At 47.3% G+C, this 12,058-nt stretch overlaps 1 long non-coding RNA gene across 1 annotated transcript; it reads left to right on the forward strand.

Annotated features, from left to right (window-relative positions):
* The first annotated feature begins 553 nt into the window (after nt 1-553).
* Nucleotides 554-7,981, forward strand: LOC137843091 (uncharacterized). The gene is made up of 2 exons (XR_011089344.1): nt 554-1,264; nt 6,225-7,981. It is a non-coding gene; the product is annotated as an uncharacterized lncRNA (long non-coding RNA).
* The last annotated feature ends 4,077 nt before the right edge of the window (nt 7,982-12,058 follow it).

Here is a 12,058-nt window from a genome sequence, read left to right on the forward strand (position 1 = left end):
TGGGGCTTGAAACGCATTTTCTGGAGCCCGAGTTTTCAGTCTTCTGCCATGGTGGCTAGGGGTATATTTAGGGTTGCTCGTAAACAGTGAACAAGGAGGGTCCAGTTGCATGTGGGGCTGCGTAAAGGCTCCCCTGGGGAGTTCACTTGTACCCAAAGCCTTCCTTTGGGGGCACTTTTGGATGGTCCAAGGGGAATCGCAATGCGTTTTCTGAGGCCCGCTTTTTCAGTCTTCTCCCATTGTGCCGAGGGCTATATTTAGGCTTGCGGTGAAAGAGTGAACCTGGAGGGTCCAGTTGCATGTGGGGCTGCATAAAGGCTCCCCTGGGGAGTTCACTTGTACCCAAAGCCTTCCTTTGGGGGAACTTCTGGATGGGTGAATGGGGCTTGAAATGCATTTTCTGGAGCCCGATTTTTCAGTCGTCTGCCATGCGGGCCAGGGTTATATTTAGGGTTGCTGTGAAAGAGCGAATACGGAGGGTCCAGTTGCATGTGGGGCTGCATAAAGGCTACCGTGGGGAGTTCAGATGTACCCAAATGTGGAGGAATGGGTACGTGAAGTAGGTCATGTGGATGTTGAGCAGCTAGGAGGCTGCGAGTTAACAAAGTATCGAACACAGCTCAAATGAGCCTGAGAAAATACGTAAATGCAGCCTGGGAAGGAATGTAAGTTCTGGGAGGTTTTAGGGAGGTTTCAGGGAGGTTTCAGGTACAAGAACGTGATATCTGTTGGTATGCTGGGAAAGTACTAACTGTGTTATTTTGGTGGGAAACTAGCTGATAGAATAGAGAAATGCACTAACCAATCATGAGCTTAGCTTTTGCAATATGTATGAGCTAATTTTATTGAATTAGATAAAAGACGACTGAGCTATCCAATAAATCGAAGTTCACTGATCACTCATATTGAGCGTCTGTGTCTTCCTTCCGTCGACAACAAATGGTTTCGCAACAAATGGCGCCCGAACAGGGACCTGCAATACAGGAACAGGGACTTCGCTGGAGTTGAACCTGCGCTGGAATTGTACCTGCGAGCCACGGTTGGACGGAATACAAGGACCGGTCCTGCAACGCAGCTCAGGAGGTGAAAAGGATTACAAATTGCTGAATCCCCGCACCCGAGGCCTGAAAGGTGAATGGAACCACACCCGCACCCGCAGCTCGGAAAGGGAGTCCTCGCACCCGGGATGAGCCTATAGAGGGTCCCGCCGGAAAGCGTCGCCGAGGTCTTTGCAAAGGCTGCAACGGTACCGACGTATATAAAGGTATGGAGAGACAAGCGGCGTATAATTTGCTCAAATGCTTTTTAGAAAAGCGGGGCACACAGGATATATGTTGTAAAAAGGAATTGCCAAAGTTATTAGCTTATGGGGTAGTTAAGGGTTGTTTTTTAAATCCTGATACTGTGTTTGAACAAGCAGAGTGGAGGAAGTTTGGGGACAAATTATTTGATGAAGTAATTAGTGATGATAAAATAGCAAAAAAATTGATGAAGCCATGGAGGGCGGTAACTAATGCATTAGCAACACATCAAGCTGAACAAAAAATAGCTGCTGCTGCAACAGAACGATTAGGATCATCCAGTCAGAAGGGGGGGGCTTCTGCTTCTTCCTCTACTCAGCAAAGAGCTGAGGAACAAGCTTACCCCTCTCCACCATCATATAGAACAGTTATAATTCCACAAGGGACTTCGGTACCCATATCAGGGGAAGAAGAACCTTCACAGTCACAGCCACCGACAGCTCCGCCTGTACCTCCGCCCGTACAATCAGAGAATAAAGAAAGGGTGGGTGAGGAGTCAGGTACAAATTCATTCTCAACAAGTCCATCTAAAATCAATATACAGGACAGGGAGGAGACATGGAAAAAAATAGCACATGAAGCAATGAAGGAAGGGAATCTTGAAGTAGCAGCACAAATAACAACAGCCTATCCGGTGGTGTATTCACCTCCAGATGCACAGGGAAATGTACAGGCTCAGTTGACTAATTTAGATTGGAAACTATTAACACAATTACGATCTACAGTAAATGAGTCTGGATTAAAGGGAGAACCTACTCGTCAAATGTTAGACTATATTTGGGGGACAAATATTTTGCTCCCAGGAGATATTCGTAGCATAATGAAACTAATCTTGACACAGCATCAACAACTTTTGTTTAATGCATATTGGCATGGTATCTGTCAAGAAGAGGTAGCGATAATACGCGCGCCTGGGGATCCCTTGTATGGTGTTACATTAGACGAATTACTGGGCATGGGACCATATTTTAGAACAGAGGCGCAGGCACTCTTGGGACCAGACAAAGCTAAGGTATCAATGAATCTAGCCAGAAGAGCATTAGAACAAATTAGAGAGCCAGGGGGAATGCCGTCCTACATGGGAATTAAACAGGGCAGGGAGGAACCATTCGGGTTGTTTATCGATCGGGTAGCAAATGCGATACAAGCAGCGGGAGTTCCTGATTATCTTAAAGGCACTATACTAAAGCAATGTGCACTCCAAAATTGTAACCCTTCAACTCGTAGTATATTAGCTACGTTACCGAGTACTTGGACAATAGAGGAAGGATTGGAAAGAATGTCTCAGGTACCTGTAGGCCCACAGACTATGTTAGTAGAAGCAGTAAAACAATTAGGTGATAATGTGAAAGAACAGTCAAAAGTATTTGCAGCCCTTGCTCCTTTGCAAACCCCCGGTGGACGAGTATCGACACCGCAATATCGTTGTTTTCGATGTGGTGTTGCGGGACACATTAGACGGAACTGCAAAATAGAATCTGTGTGGTGCCAAAATTGTCAAACAAATACTCACAGCACTTCAGCATGCCGCCGAAATGCGTCGGGAAACGGCCGGAGCAGCGGGAGGAGCCGCCCCGCGACGACACAAAAAGTGGCTTTTACGACAACGGCAGCGACGGCAACAGCACCAGCACCAGCTGCGACGAATCCCTTTTTCTCCGACCAGCCACCAGAGGGAGCCTCGGCCTGGATTTGGCAACCGCAGTCGATGTGACTTTATTGGATTCGAGACCCACCAGGATAAGAACAGGACTTATTGGACCAGTTATTGTTAATAAGGAACCTGTGGGAGCTTTGTTAATAGGGAGATCGTCTGCCACCATGAATGGATTACAAATATTAACTGGACTTATTGACAAGGATTACTTTGGGGAAATACAAATTATGGTTTCTGCAATGTTTCCTCCAATTCATGTGCCGCAAGGCACAAAAATAGCACAGTTGATCCCATTGCCTCATCTTGCTGAATCATTAGCATCGGAATCTGCAAAGCATCGAGGACTGGGAGCATTTGGCTCCACGGGAAAAGTGGCTTTGTTGACACTTGGTATGCGACACAGACCACGACAAAAAGTCACTGTGTGTTTAAAGGATGAGAAAATACAGATTGAGGCATTGTTGGACACTGGTGCTGATGTATCTATAATCAGCACAAAGGATTGGCCCTCACATTGGCCTACATTTGAGTCTAATGCCACAGTTTCGGGAGTAGGAGGTATGACTCTTGCTCGTCGGTCACCAGTGCTACAATGGACAATAGGTGATAAGGTGGTACAATGCAGTGTCTCCATCTTATCACTACCTGAAGGAGTACAAGCGCTGGTAGGGCGAGATATCCTTGCCCAAATGGGAGCAATTCTCACGACAGATCATCAAAATTTTTAGGTGTGGCCATTGCTTGGACTTTCCCGATCCCACTTAAATGGAAAACTGATGAACCTGTATGGGTTGAGCAGTGGCCACTAAAACGGGAAAGTCTTTTACATGCTCATAAATTAGTACAGGAACAGTATCAACAAGGGCATTTGAGACTGTCAACAAGCCCTTGGAATACTCCGATTTTTGTGATTCCCAAAAAATCAGGGAAATACCGTTTGCTACATGACTTACGAGCAGTTAATAATCAGATGTGTGCTATGGGAGCACTGCAACCTGGATTACCTAATCCTGCTATGATACCAGAAGGGTGGAAATTACTAATTGTGGATCTCAAGGACTGCTTTTTTACAATTGCATTACATGACAATGATAAACAGAGGTTTGCTTTTACACTTCCTGCTATAAATCGTGAAGGACCGTATCAGAGATTTGAATGGACTGTGTTGCCTCAGGGCATGCGTAATTCACCTACCTTATGTCAGCTCTATGTTGATGCAGCACTTCAATCAATTCGCCGCGCATGGCCAAAAACAATTATTTACCATTACATGGACGATATTTTGCTAGCCCAGGAGGAGATATTTTCCTTACAGCAGAAAAATGCCCTGGCAGCTGCTCTTAAACAAATGGGACTGGTAATTGCACCAGAAAAAATTCAGGAGACAAGCCCTTGGAAATACTTAGGGTGGAAAATCACAGATTCTACTATTCAGCCTCAGAAACTTACTATCCAATCGAACATCACAACTCTCAATGATGCTCAAAAACTGCTGGGAGATTTACAGTGGATTAGGCCAGTGGTCGGAATTCCAAATGAACTGTTGAATTCCCTTCGACCTTTATTAAAAGGAACTGATCCTGCCGCAAAGGTGACATTATCAGAACAACAGTCGGAAATATTACAACAAATTGCATCATTGATCACAACGCGTGTCACACATCGACGCATACCTGACAGGCCACTGGATTTTACTGTTTTGTGTGGTCCACAATACTTGATGGGTGCTATCACACAGCAAAAAATAAAAACGGGGGAAAAGGAAATGGAAACTGTGGTATTGGAGTGGACAGCTCCCCCATTGCAACCCCGAAGAACAATTCAAGAAAAAATTGACACGCTGTCAGAATTAATAAAGAAAGGAAGAAATCGGATACTACAAATAGACGGAGTTCCACCAAGTACAATCTGGCTACCAATAAAGCCAGGTGACTTGGAATGGTACATACAGAATTCTGAAAAACTACAAGCTGCATTATTACAGGATGGTGCCACAATAGTGGCAAAGACATTACAATCAACTATATTGTCATGGATGGAAAACCAAGCATGGATAACCCAGCCCAAGCGGTCGGATTCTCCGTTAGCAGATGCAGTAACTGTTTTCACGGACGCTGGGAAGCGCTCCAAGTCTGCTGCAATAACATGGAAAGACGAACAAGGCTGGCAACACCAAATTTTAAAGGGCCAGGACAACGATTCATTACAGACATTAGAGCTCTATGCGGTTGTGTGGACATTTATAAAATGGAAAGATGCCCCTTTAAATGTAGTATCTGATTCTCTGTATGTAGTAGGTATAGCTAATCGTATAGAGGACTCTGCTTTAAGAGATGTAAAAAATGAACGCCTTGCAGAACTATTAACTAGCTTACAGCTTGCTATAGCGCAGAGAAGCAAATCCTATGCGGTGATACATATACGAAGTCATCAATGGATGGAGGGACTGGGAGAAGGCAATGCTCGGGCGGATAAATTAGTTGCCGCTCCAGCCACTGAAGCGCCATTATCTCCCTTCTGTAGAGCTAGGGAGGCTCATGCTATTTTTCACCAGAATGCTAAGGGACTTGCGCGGGCTTACAAACTATCTAGAGCTGATGCACAAGCGATAGTAAAAGCTTGTCCAATATGTAGCAATTATAACTCAGGGGTGGGTCTCGGAGTCGGGACAAACCCAAGAGGGCTTAAAGCCAATGAAGTGTGGCAAATGGATGTCACTCATGTTCCAGCATTTGGACGATTGAAATATCTGCATGTAACAATAGACACTTATAGTCACATGATCTGGGCTACACCGCAGCCTGGGGAAAAAGTTCGGGATGTACGACGTCATCTTGCCAGTTGTTTTGCAGTAATGGGAGTACCACAGACTATAAAGACTGATAATGGTCCAGCCTATGTTAGTGGGCCATTCAAGCGATTCATGGAACTATGGGACATTAAACATATTACTGGTATTCCACATTCACCAACTGGTCAGGCTATTGTGGAAAGGGCTAATGGAACAGTTAAACAATATTTAGAAAAGTTTAAAGACATTATTGATGTTAGAGAAAGGGTAGACAAGACTCTATTTGTTCTAAATCATTTGTGTGTTTTTGGGGAACATGACGAACCACCTGCAGCACGACATTATACCAAATCTGAAAATGATAATAAATGTGCTATGAGAGTATTGTACAGAGATATGAAAACAGGGCAATGGTTAGGGCCTGCTGATGTGATTTATGTGGGACGAGGTTTTGTATGTGTCTCTTCCCCTACAGGTCCAACCTGGGTGCCTAGTCGGTGTGTAAAGCCAGCCATCAAGAAAGAAGAGGATGACAACGATCATGGCTGAAGTAACAGAACAAGGGACTTTGATTATGCTATCAGTTATAATAATGGCTGGACATGGTAATGCTATCTTAGGGAAGATTGACCCTCAGCAGAATATGTGGGTCACCTGGGCTAATGAAACCAGACAGAGTTCATTTTGTCTGTCTCTTGCTTCTGCATCTGATCCTTTTAGAACGTGCTTATTTGGGGTCCCAATAGGGGATCCAAAGGAACTGAGTGAAATGTTAGCACCATATTCTGCCAGTGTTACCTTACTCACTAGATCCTTTTCTGCTAATGTCTCGGATGGAGTAGTTGCTGCCTTGCAAGCTCTTAATAACTCATTGCCATGGGACCCTCAAGAACTGGATCTCCTGGGGTCTGTGGTAGTGGGGAATAGCAGTAATAACTGGACACAAACATGCTTTGTACTCCATGAAGGGAAACAAAATAAAGCGCACTGGACCAACATAACATCGAGGACCCCTGGATTTGAGGCCAATGGACATTACTGTGGATGGAACAACACCGGGAACATTAGTGTACCATTTGGGGCGTATGAAATAGGTGACACCAATTCGATCTGGTTTCAAAGTCAGGCCAAAGCTTTGCCACCTGGCATGTTTTTAATCTGTGGGGACCGTGCATGGCAAGGAATACCAGCTAATGCTTTTGGGGGACCGTGTTACCTAGGACAACTCACACTTTTCGTTCCAGATTTGCACTCGTGGCAAAACTCGACAAGGAACAGAAGAATTAAACGAGAATTAAAAACTTTGGGTTCTGACTGCAATGATAATGTAGAATTGTGGGGTCCAGCAAAAAGAGTCTTTGCTTCTTTAGTGCCTAGTGTGGGAACTGCACACGCTTTGACTAGCATTACTAAGCTTGCTTGTTGGGCTGTTAAACAATCAAATGTAACAACACAAATTCTTTCTGAAATGTCGCAAGATATGGGGAGCATAAGACATGCTGTGTTACAAAATAGAGCTGCAATTGATTTCTTGCTACTAGCTCAAGGACATGGGTGTGAAGATGTAGAAGGAATGTGTTGCTTTAATCTCTCTGATCATGGGCAATCAATTCACAATCAATTAAAATGGTTAATGGATCATACACAAAAAATTACGATACAGAATAATTGGTTTGATGATTGGCTTAAATCTGTCTTTGGAAATGTAGGGGGATGGGTTTTTAACTTAATCAAAGAGGGACTTCGCTTTTTGCTTATGATTGTATTGATTATAATTGCTGCGCAGGTAGTCTTTAGCTGCTTATCTAGGAAACTAGAACAACTCACAAGGAAGGTGTTTGTAGCCCAAAATAAAAATGGGGGAATTGTGGAGGAATGGGTACGTGAAGTAGGTCATGTGGATGTTGAGCAGCTAGGAGGCTGCGAGTTAACAAAGTATCGAACACAGCTCAAATGAGCCTGAGAAAATACGTAAATGCAGCCTGGGAAGGAATGTAAGTTCTGGGAGGTTTTAGGGAGGTTTCAGGGAGGTTTCAGGTACAAGAACGTGATATCTGTTGGTATGCTGGGAAAGTACTAACTGTGTTATTTTGGTGGGAAACTAGCTGATAGAATAGAGAAATGCACTAACCAATCATGAGCTTAGCTTTTGCAATATGTATGAGCTAATTATATTGAATTAGATAAAAGACGACTGAGCTATCCAATAAATCGAAGTTCACTGATCACTCATATTGAGCGTCTGTGTCTTCCTTCCGTCGACAACAAATGGTTTCGCAACACCCAAAGCCTTCCTTTGGGGGCAATTTTGGATGGGCGAATGGGGCTTGAAACGCGTTTTCTGGGGCCCGAGTTTTCAGTCGACTGCCAGGCGGGCCAGGGCTATATTTAGGCTTGCGGTGAAAGATTGAACCCGGAGGGTCCAGTTGCATGTGGGGCTGCGTTAAGGCTCCCCTGGGGAGTTCAGTTGTACCCAAAGCCTTCCTCTGGGGGCACTTTTGGATGGGCGAATTAGGCTTTTAATGCATTTTCTGGGGCCCGAGTTTTCAGTCGACTGCCAGGAGGGCCAGGGCTATATTTAGGCTTGCTGTGAAAGAGCGAATACGGAGGGTCCAGTTGCATGTGGGGCTGCGTTAAGGCTCCCCTGGGGAGTTCAGTTGTACCCAAAGCCTTCCTTTGGGGGCACTTCTGGATGGGTGAATGGGGCTTGAAACGCATTTTCTGGGGCCCAAGTTTTCAGTCTTCTGCCATGCTGGCTAGGGGTATATTTAGGGTTGCTGTGAAACAGTGAACAAGGAGGGTCCAGTTGCATGTGGGGCTGCGTAAAGGCTCCCCTGGGGAGTTCAGATGTACCCAAAGCCTTCCTTTGGGGGCACTTTTGGATGGGCGAATTAGGCTTTTAACATTTTTTCTGGGGCCCGAGTTTTCAGTCGACTGCCAGGCGGGCCAGGGCTATATTTAGGGTTGCTGTGAAAGAGCGAATACAGAGGGTCCTGTTGCATGTGGGGCTGCGTTAAGGCTCCCCTGGGGAGTTCAGTTGTACCCAAAGCCTTCCTTTGGGGACACTTTTGGATGGTCCAAGGGGAATCGCAATGCGTTTTCTGAGGCCCGCTTTTTCAGTCTTCTCCCATTGTGCCGAGGGCTATATTTAGGCTTGCGGTGAAAGAGTGAACCCGGAGGGTCCAGTTGCATGTGGGGCTGCATAAAGGCTCCCCTGGGGAGTTCACTTGTACCCAAAGCCTTCCTTTGGGGGCACTTCTGGATGGGTGAATGGGGCTTGAAACGCATTTTCTGGAGCCCGAGTTTTCAGTCTTCTGCCACGGTGGCTAGGGGTATATTTAGGGTTGCTCGTAAACAGTGAACAAGGAGGGTCCAGTTGCATGTGGGGCTGCGTAAAGGCTCCCCTGGGGAGTTCAGTTGTACCCAAAGCCTTCCTTTGGGGGCACTTTTGCATGGTCCAAGGGGAATCGCAATGCGTTTTCTGAGGCCCGCTTTTTCAGTCTTCTCCCATTGTGCCGAGGGCTATATTTAGGGTTGCTGTGAAAGAGTGAACCCGGAGGGTCCAGTTGCATGTGGGGCTGCGTTAAGGCTCCCCTGGGGAGTTCAGTTGTACCCAAAGCCTTCCTTTGGGGGCACTTCTGGATGGGTGAATGGGGCTTGAAACGCATTTTCTGGAGCCCGATTTTTCAGTCTTCTGCCATGCGGGCCAGGGTTATATTTAGGGTTGCTGTGAAAGAGCGAATACGGAGGGTCCAGTTGCATGTGGGGCTGCATAAAGGCTCCCCTGGGGTGTTCACTTGTACCCAAAGCCTTCCTTTGGGGGCACTTCTGGATGGGCGAAAGGGGCTTGAAACGCTTTTTCTGTGGCCCGAGTTTAGAGTCGTCTGCCATGCTGGCTAGGCTTATATTTAGGGTTGCTGTAAAGAGCGAACACGGAGGGTCCAGTTCCATGTGGGGCTGCGTAAAGGCTCCCCTGGGGAGTTCAGATGTACCCAAAGCCTTCCTTTGGGGGCACTTCTGGATGGGCGAATTAGGCTTTTAACGCATTTTCTGGTGCCGGAGTTTTCAGTCGACTGCCAGGCGGGCCAGGGCTATATTTAGGGTTGCTCGTAAACAGTGAACAAGGAGGGTCCAGTTGCATGTGGGGCTGCGTAAGGCTCCCCTGGGGAGTTCAGTTGTACCCAAAGCCTTCCTCTGGGGGCACTTTTGGATGGGCGAATTAGGCTTTTAATGCATTTTCTGGGGCCCGAGTTTTCAGTCTTCTGCCAGGCTGGCCAGGGCTATATTTAGGGTTGCTGTGAAAGAGCGAATACGGAGAGTCCAGTTGCATGTGGGGCTGCATAAAGGCTCCCCTGGGGAGTTCAGTTGTACCCAAAGCCTTCCTTTGGGGGCACTTTTGGATGGTCCAAGGGGAATCGCAATGCGTTTTCTGAGGCCCGCTTTTTCAGTCGTCTCCCATTGCGCCGAGGGCTATATTTAGGCTTGCGGTGAAAGAGTGAACCCGGAGGGTCCAGTTGCATGTGGGGCTGCATAAAGGCTCCCCTGGGGAGTTCACTTGTACCCAAAGCCTTCCTTTGGGGGCACTTCTGGATGGGTGAATGGGGCTTGAAACGCATTTTCTGGAGCCTGAGTTTTCAGTCTTCTGCCATGGTGGCTAGGGGTATATTTAGGGTTGCTCGTAAACAGTGAACAAGGAGGGTCCAGTTGCATGTGGGGCTGCGTAAAGGCTCCCCTGGGGAGTTCAGTTGTACCCAAAGCCTTCCTTTGGGGGCACTTCTGGATGGGTGAATGGGGCTTGAAAAGCTTTTTCTGTGGCCCGAGTTTTCAGATTTCTGCCATGCTGGCTAGGGGTATATTTAGGGTTGCTTGTAAACAGCGAACACGGCGGGTCCAGTTGCAGATGGGCCTGCATAAAGGCTCCCCTGGGGAGTTCAGTTGTACCCAAAGCCTTCCTCTGGGGGCACTTTGGGATGGGCGAATTAGGCTTTTAATGCATTTTCTGGGGCCCGAGTTTTCAGTCTTCTGCCATGGTGGCTAGGGGTATATTTAGGGTTGCTCGTAAACAATGAACAAGGAGGGTCAAGTTGCATGTGGGGCTGCATAAAGGCTCCCCTGGGGAGTTCACTTGTACCCAAAGCCTTCCTTTGGGGGCACTTCTGGATGGGTGAATGGGGCTTGAAACGCTTTGTCTGTGGCCCGAGTTTTCTGTTTTCTGCCATGCTGGCTAGTGTTATATTTAGGGTTGCTTGTAAACAGCGAACACGGGGGGTCCAGTTGCGTATGGGCCTGCATAAAGGCTCCCCTGGGGAGTTCAGTTGTACCCAAAGCCTTTCTTTGGGGGCACTTTTGGATGGTCGAATGGGGCTTGTAGCACGTTTTCTGTGGCCCGAGCTTTCAGTCGACTGCCAGGCGTGCTAGGGCTATATTTGGTGTTGCTCGTAAACAGTGAACAAGGAGGGTCCAGTTGCATGCGGGGTTGCGTAAAGGCTCCCCTGGGGAGTTCAGTTGTACCCAAAGCCTTCCTCTGGGGGCACTTTTGGATGGGCGAATTAGGCTTTTAATGCATTTTCTGGGGCCCGAGTTTTCAGTCTTCTGCCATGGTGGCTAGGGGTATATTTAGGGTTGCTCGTAAACAGTGAACAAGGAGGGTCCAGTTGCATGTGGGGCTGCATAAAGGCTCCCTTGGGGAGTTCAGTTGTACCCAAAGCCTTCCTTTGGGGGCACTTTTGGATGGGCGAATGGGGCTTGAAACGCGTTTTCTGGGGCCCGAGTTTTCAGTCGACTGCCAGGCGGGACAGGGCTATATTTAGGGTTGCTGTGAAAGAGCGAATACAGAAGGTCCAGTTGCATGTGGGGCTGCGTTAAGGCTCCCCTGGGGAGTCCAGTTGTACCCAAGGCCTTCCTCTGGGGGCACTTTTGGATGGTCCAAGGGGAATCGCAATGCGTTTTCTGAGGCCCGCTTTTTCAGTCTTCTCCCATTGTGCCGAGGGATATATTTAGGCTTGCGGTGAAAGAGTGAACCCGGAAGGTCCAGTTGCATGTGGGGCTGCATAAAGGCTCACCTGGGGAGTTCACTTGTACCCAAAGCCTTCCTTTGGGGGCACTTCTGGATGGGTGAATGGGGCTTGAAACGCATTTTCTGGAGCCCGAGTTTTCAGTCTTCTGCCATGGTGGCTAGGGGTATATTTAGGGTTGCTCGTAAACAGTGAACAAGGAGGGTCCAGTTGCATGTGGGGCTGCGTAAAGGCTCCCCTGGGGAGTTCAGATGTACCCAAAGCCTTCCTTTGGGGGCACTTTTGGATGGGCGAA

Source organism: Anas acuta, chromosome 21 (genome assembly GCF_963932015.1).
Source record: "Anas acuta chromosome 21, bAnaAcu1.1, whole genome shotgun sequence".
Taxonomy (NCBI): domain Eukaryota; kingdom Metazoa; phylum Chordata; class Aves; order Anseriformes; family Anatidae; genus Anas; species Anas acuta.